At 39.5% G+C, this 8,026-nt stretch overlaps 1 pseudogene; it reads left to right on the forward strand.

The window, feature by feature from the left end:
* Positions 1-99, forward strand: LOC132282771 (small nucleolar RNA R71; annotated as a pseudogene).
* The last annotated feature ends 7,927 nt before the right edge of the window (positions 100-8,026 follow it).

Here is an 8,026-nt window from a genome sequence, read left to right on the forward strand (position 1 = left end):
ATGTCATGATGTGGACACTTCCTAAGCAATTCATTAAATCTTTCCCATGCCTCATGGAACGTTTCCCCATCCCCATGTGAAAACTCTCAAATTGAGGTTCTCATGGCATTGGTCTTAGAAACCAGATAGTACTTCTTTAAGAACTCTTGTTGCATTTCTGCCTAAGAAGTTATTGAAAAAGACCTAAGATTGTTAAACCAGTATTTTGCCTTATTTTTAAGGGTGAATGGAAAAAGTTTAAGCCTTAAGACCTCTTCCAGCATGTCCGTGTATCTCACGGTAGAACATACCTAAGAAACTCATCTAAATACTTGTAAGGTTCTTCACTTGGAAGTCCATGATAATTAGGAAGCATTTGAATGGTTTATGGTTTGATCTCATAGTGGTGTGCTCTAAATGGTGGCAATTGAATGCATGTGGGTGCATTGTATTCATTAGGCATATAGTGATATCTTAAAGCAAAGGGAGGATTAACAATTGAAGGTGCAACATGGGCACCTTGGTTGCCTTGAACTATAGGAGGTTGTGGAGCATACATTGGCCTTGGCATTCCCAATGGAACTTGGCCTTGTTATTGTGGTGAGTGAATGAATGGCCTCGGCATGCCTAATAGTACTTGCATGTTATTATGATGCACATTGGGGTGGAGGATACCTTGTTGGTCTATGTGACCATGGTCCTCCACATGGTCTTTATTATGTACTTCCATTGATGAAATGGATTGACTAGAACTTCCTCTTCCCCTAGGGTTTCGAACAATGGATTCAAGATGAAAATTAAGAGGGACAAGATTAGGTTTCAATGATCTACGACCATGCATGCACAACAAAACACAAACAAGTAACAAACAATCAACAATCACTTCACCTTCGCAACAAATCAATAATCAAACTTCTTCCACATACAATGATCCCATACTCCCATGCTATCAACAATATGCAAAGAATAATAAAATTGCCTCCACGTGGACTCACTATTTATCTAAGAATTGAAATACAAGCCTCCACGTGGGCCGACGATTTAACTAGATATTGAGTTAAGAAAGAGCTCACAAAGGGTCCTTTAGCACTTCAATTCAATTTTCAATTTTAACCTTGCAAATTTTTAGATTTTAGCTTTTTCCTTGCTTTTGCTTAGCTCATTACTTAAAATGCTCCTTTGTTCACCTTCTAACGCAATGCACGTAGTCAAACAAGAACCAACACAATAAGTAACCAAAATGAAAATAAAAATAAAGTAAAGATACGATCAAAAGAGTATTAATTCCTAATTGATTCCACAAATACGACGTTACCTTCAATCAATCTCCGGCAACGGCGCCAAAAACTTGGTGGTTTCGTCGTGGTTTACCAAAAGTTTGTGCAAAAAGGGTTGTTTTGGACTAAAGATGATTGTGGCTAAGCTTTACATTTATAATTTGCCACTACTACCTTTCACTAAAAATATAGTTAAGGCAAGTAGGGATCGTCCCAAGGGATTGGTGGGTCATATTAGGTTGTGGAATCGAGATTAGGGTTAGTAGGTCGAGTGATTAAAAGATTGGTCCCGAATTCATTTGACAAGCATGAAGAAGTGAATGTTGTAGAGAAATATCATGACCATGAATGTGAAATAATAGAGTCTTTGCTTGAAACCAAAATTTCAAAAAGTTTATCTTTAACCCTGAATTCCAAGAAAGTTGTTTCAAAATCTTGTTTTGAAAGGGCATGGAAGCCCAAAGATCATTGTGACCAAGGACCTACAAGTTCCTTTGAGCCTAATCCAACAAGTTCTCTAGGGAACCATTTATTGGGTAGAGTTCAAAGCACTTATCACCCCATTAAGGAGGGGATGCACTACAAGATGTTTGATCCGGGCTAAAAGAGCCCAACGTCTTGCTAGAGACGTTAAAGACCAGTACATTTCGTAGGGTGTCACAACCCTATTCCTCCCTTATTTCTATTTTAAATTTCATTTCTTGCGAAGTCTAGATATTTGCTTTAGGTTCATATGCATTGCTAGGAACTGTGATTAGGATTGCATGCACTTTCATGTTGAAAATGGACATTTTGCATCAGTTCGATCTATCTCCAAGGAGGTTCGATCGATCGAACTCCATACCTACATCTAATCACCTCTTTGTCCAATCGTTTGAAGAAAACCTGCATATTTCAGCTCTCTGTCCCATCGTTCGAACTTGTTCCTAGATCAATTTTTAGTTCTTCGATTGATCCAATTTCATCTTGGATCGATCTGCAGTCTCAACACTTAGAAAAATTTTGAACCTGCATCCACCCTCTACAAAAGGCTCTCTATCCCATCGATCTAATATGTCTGTAGGTTTTTGCATGTTCAATCAATCGGAGTATTTCTGAGATCGATCTTAAAGAGATCGATCTCTGTTCTTTGATTTACTGTTTTGATGTAAGTTTGATTTTTGTTTGAATTTAAAATTTTTTTTTTTAAAAAAAAAAATCCCAAAAATATTTTCTTTTCTTTTATTTTATATGCTCCCTCATCTCGGATCTCAGATTTCATCTCCCTTTCTTCTCATCTCTTGGTTTTGGGGTAAGATCTGAGATCCCTCTTTTGATTCAAGCTTTATCTCCATGAATCCATGCTTTATATGTTAGATCTATAATGTTTTGATAATGAATCTAGCCATTGATAAAGCTTTTAAGCTATATATATATATATATATATATATATCATTTTATATTTTTTGGTTTTAATTCTTGATTTTGGGGGTCACGGGCCATGGAAAGTGACCAAGATTGTTGATTTGTTGTGTAGAGGGGCCCACGAGCTTGCTCGGGAGGCCCCCGTGCCATCCACGTCACAGATATGTGACTTTTTCGAATTTCACTTCACAGTTCGATCGATCAAACTTTTTCTCAGATCAATCTGTAACAGATCGATCTCACTTATTCAAGAATAATCAAACTTGCATCGATCTCACATTTTTGTGATCGATCGAACTTAACAGATTTGCTTTACACACTTCACACACCATCTGTTGTGTTTCATGTTATCTCATACATGCCCAATGCCTGTGTTTTCCACATTGGATGCATTCCATACTTATATAGTCTAGCATGCTTCACATCATGTTATTTATTCCTTGTCACTTGCATAGATTCATGTTCCTTATCTGTTTTGTCTATCTTATTTGACATACATGATTCTATAAACTGTGATTTAATTCTCTATATCGGCACCGACTTCCTTTTTGCAAGTTTTCCTTTTATTTTACAGGCCATGGCTAGGGTCAAGACTGTTGCTCGTGGATATTATCAACGCAGAGCCAGACGGAGATTAGACGACTAGGCAGGTCCATCTTATGTCTAGGACCCCATTCACGAGCCAGAGCCAGAGCCCTCTCATATTTAGGAGGAGCCAGCAGAGCCTACTCCACCTCAGTCTCCATCTGCTGATAGTAGACTACAGTCTTCGGCTGAGGCATCTTCTTCACAGGTTGACGCTGAGGCTGAGCACATACCATCTCTATCACCACCACCAGTTCAGCCAGCCCATGACTTAGACCGGTCATTGCCGAGATACTTACACCTTCAAGTGGCGCATGAGTTGGTCTTCAATATAGACTTCTTCTCCCGGTCTGTTCTTACCTGATTAGTATATGATGACATAGACCGGAGGGGTATTTCAGCCATATTAGCCCCTGTTACTTATCCAGTGTACCTGAGGTTGGTCCGGATGTTCTTCCAGAACCTCCGACCTGCGCGAGTAACCTGGCGGACCTGCGAACTATCTTTAATGGCTACCCCATTAGTATTACTGTGGACACTCTATCCAGATCATGCCGAAGTCCACATGTCTGCCCTCCTGATCTCTAGGATACCTATCCTACTCTATGGAAGCCTTCTTATGCAGACATGGCCGTGGCACTCACTGGTCACTATGCAGGTGGCGAGACTTTCGCCACTCGGACTTATCTGCCAGACGACCTTTGGTTCTTTGATTCGGTGCTATTCCGAAATGTTTTCATGGTCGGCTACAAGATACAGAGGTGCGGCAACTACCTGACAGCTTTATACGCCTTCTATACAGGGCATTGGCTATCCATTCCTGCGCTCATCTGGAGCGTTATGATGAAGCTATATATTGATCACATTAGTAAGGCCAAGCCCAAAAGGGCTAAGTATCTCCCATTCGGCCATCTCATCATACAGATTCTGATAGACCAGCGCTATCCCTTCCAGCCACGAGAGCATACTGAGTCTGGAGCCTGCACGTTCCAGAAGAAGGACTGGGATAAGAGCTACAAGGCTCTTATCAAGAGTCTATAGGACGATGCTGTAGAGGCCGCTAAGGAGCTTGAGAGAGAGGAGATGGAGCAGGCAGCAGTTGCAGTAGCTGCACAACAGGCGATGGATGATGTACCAGTCGATCCGGCTGCCATGCATATGGACATTGATTTAGAGCAGCCCGCAGAGGACCCAGAGCATCACTCTCCGATTGGATCGCCTGTTCATGATGAGGAGCAGGCTCAGGATCATCATTCTCCCGCTCCAGCAGCACCTGAGGCTCCAGTTCAGATACCCAGTTTCGGAGAGTGCCTTCAGACTCTGGAGGATGGCATGGTTTCCATCCGGGCTGATATTGCTTCTCTCCACTCAGACGTTATATTCGCATTGCGAGATCTATCCAGAGACATCCGCGGAGCACGACCTGCCCGTCCTTCCTCCTCCACTTGATATTTCCATATCTTCTTCTCCTATTTTATATCTGTGATACCTACCATATTTTTGCTACTGTTGTATACTTGCGGCCAATCTGTTGGCCTAGACACTGGATGTACTACACTATACTTTATTTCTCTTTTATGCATACTTTGTTTTTGGATGTCATATATGCGTATTGATATATCTGTCTGTGATTGACTCCATCAGGTGCATCCCAGTGACTTCAGTGAGAAAGAGTACTACCCGAATTTTTCAGGACCACCCTTTTTCCTCTCTCCTTACTTCAATTTCTTATCCCATTTACACTTGCATGTCCACTATGCACTGTTATTATCCCTGTTGTCTAATGAACTTTTATCCAATGCCATCTTTTCAGGACCATAGTTAATCCCAAGTTTGGGGGGGCTATGCCACCTACTTTGGATACTTGTGTCCCGGCCATTCTTTGCTTAGCTGCACTGGTATACTTTTTCCCTTTGTTCTCTTTACACATTGAGGACACTATGCCATTTAAGTTTGGGGGAGGGGGGGGGGGGAGGGGTAATGGTGTTAATTACAGTATTTGCTTTAACTTCAAAACGTTAAGCATAACTTGTGTATTTGAGGAATTTTTTATGATTAGTCCATAACTAGCTATGATTTTGATCTTTTGAGGACTGTCTTGCTTAAAATTTAAAAATTGCTTGACTTGAGAGTCCAATACTCCTTGTATGCCTTGTGGATGCCATTTAGGAGTAAATTTTTCGAAAGATTGATATTATGCTTGCACTTGTGGTCCACATCATCCTGATTTTGTGATTGTTTCGAGATTCACTCTAGTATTCTACACTAGCACAAGCGCATACTAGCATTCACTTGTGGGGTACATGCTTTATTGATTATTGAATTGGTTATATCCTAATTGGGTTAGTAGTGCATTGAAAGTTTTCATTCTTGATAAAGGTGGATAACAACCCCTTTTCACTAAGTAGCCGGGATTCTAGCCTCATCAAGCACTGAACTTCTCAAACCGAAAGGTGGAGGACCCAAACTCTAGGTTAATAATTGAACTTGTTCATTCAAAAAAAAAAAAGTTGCAAAAGCAAAAAAAAAGTGAGGACTTCTCCCATAAGGTGAGAATTAGAAAATGATTAGATGGAGGTTGTCTTGATTTGTAGCCTAGTTGATTTGAGCTTGTAAGTCCTTAGGGGTGTTTGAACACCTAGTGCCCTAAAATTGTCTGGTTTGGGAGTCATTGACCTAACCCTCGACCTCATGAATCACTAGAAAGCTTAATAGATCAACACATTGCACTATGCTTCCATCTTTGATCCTTAAGGATAGGAAAAAAAAAAAAAAATCGAGTGAAAAGAATAAGCGCACCTAGATGAATAAAGCTTTAATAAAAGATCCACTCTTTGTCTTGATGATCGGTGCTAGATTTGTGTGCTCGTTTGAGGGTAAGGATAACACACTTGATGCTGGTCCACTCAAAAAGGATTCTAGAGTTGTTTTGATTTGTATGATCATTTTCTTGATGTGTGGAGGACCGTATTTGCTTGCTTGATGTTGAAATTTTGGGAGATTGCTTGGAAATGTTTGAAAAATTGCATACTTGAGGTAGTTTTCTCCCAATGCTTGTTTGCAATATCAGTATCTCTTTTGTGAGAATGAAGCTTAATGTTTGTGGGTATCATTTCTAGAAACACTCACGAGACTTTACTCATCTACTAGGGGTAACCTAGGGGTTTAAAAGGCTTGTTACATATGCTAAATGTAATCGTGTTCCTACGAAAGTGGCGTTATCCATTTATTGCTTTCTAGTTCATAGTTGTATAGTTCATTTCATTCCTTTACTTTCTAGTTCATTGCTAGGGACTAGCAATATTTAAGTTTGGGGGTGTGATAAACGTTGAAAAGTACGCATTTAAACCCCTTAAGCTTAGGTATTCTAGGACCTTTATCTATCTTATTTTCCCGCCGTAGATTGATTTTGTATTATTTCTATTTTCAGGTACTTATCCCCAAAATAAGCTAACTCAGCTAAATAAGAGTATAATTGAAGCAATCTTGAGATGAATCAAAGAAAGGAGCAAAGTGGGAGCAAAATGAAGCAAGTGGTGGAAATTCAGCAAGTTCGATCGATCTCAGGAAATATTCGATCAATCGAAAGTTCATCAATCTAGACATTTCAAGATGGATCTAAGCTCTTTTGTTCTTATTCAAAGATCCCACAAAGTTTGATCGATCCAACTTTCTTCCAATCGATCGAAAAGATTTCATCTTATCTAGTTGTACCACCACACCTACCACTTTTGTCTCATTCCCCAAAATATCTCAAATTTGTCTTTATCCAAAAAGGCGCCGCCATAGAGGATTGATCTAGCTTAAGTTCGATAGATCTCAGCCATGTTCGATCGATCTCACCACAAGTTCGATCGATCGAACTTCCCCAAGTGCAAGAAAATTTAATTTCCAGCTCATTAAAAGTTGTCTCATATCCAATCATTGGGAGGAATATTGGTGTACGAGCCCAGGTCATTAGGGTGACATTTTAACCTACCTATATAAGGAATATGAGCCACTCTTGAGATAACACATATACATACACTAGAGACACAATTTCTATATCATATCCTTAGTGAGGAAGAAAAGAAGAGAGGAGGCTAGAGACACAAGCTTGGAGTTCTTTCATCAACCAAGAAGAGGAGCAATCTCTACCATGGATTTAGCCCTTGAGGGTTGGAGGACACCATCAATGAGTGGCTAGATATCCTCTTGGGGCTAGAGTTAGCCCTAAGCATGCTTTCTACATCTTGATTTATGTATTTTTGAGGGGATTTGTATTGTGATATATGTTTTGACACTTATATATATATAAATCTTGTTAATTCAATGATTTGTGTGGTTTAATGCTTCCAATTGATCATTTCATTCTATCTATATGTCTATGTATGCTAGAATAGATGTTCATGTGTTTGTCTCTAGATTTTGTGTTATTGATGCATGTCTATGTGTGTTGATGCTATAGATCTAGAGATTGTTAAGACATAGTGATTAATAGAATGCTCTTGTGATTTATTTGATGGTTCATACTCATTTCTTGATGGATTGTGCCTCTCCCTTAGTTTAATTAGTTTAATTGCATGTCATTAGCTTAATTGTAGTGTAGTTGTAGTTTAGATGTTAAATGGGAGGACAATCCATGCTTATTGTTTGATGTTCCATACTTATGAAAACAAGTAGCATATGTCTCTAACCTTGTGATGTGTTTGGATTGTGAGCTTAAAGAAATGATTAATGGGGTGAAAAGAACTTTGAACCCTACCTAATGAAGCGACCCGAGTGTGTGCACAAAATAATGC

The sequence above is a fragment of the Cornus florida genome, unplaced genomic scaffold, assembly GCF_030987335.1.
Source record: "Cornus florida cultivar Cherokee Brave unplaced genomic scaffold, ASM3098733v1 CherokeeBrave_3.0.0_Hap2_Chr01, whole genome shotgun sequence".
Taxonomy (NCBI): Eukaryota; Viridiplantae; Streptophyta; class Magnoliopsida; order Cornales; family Cornaceae; genus Cornus; species Cornus florida.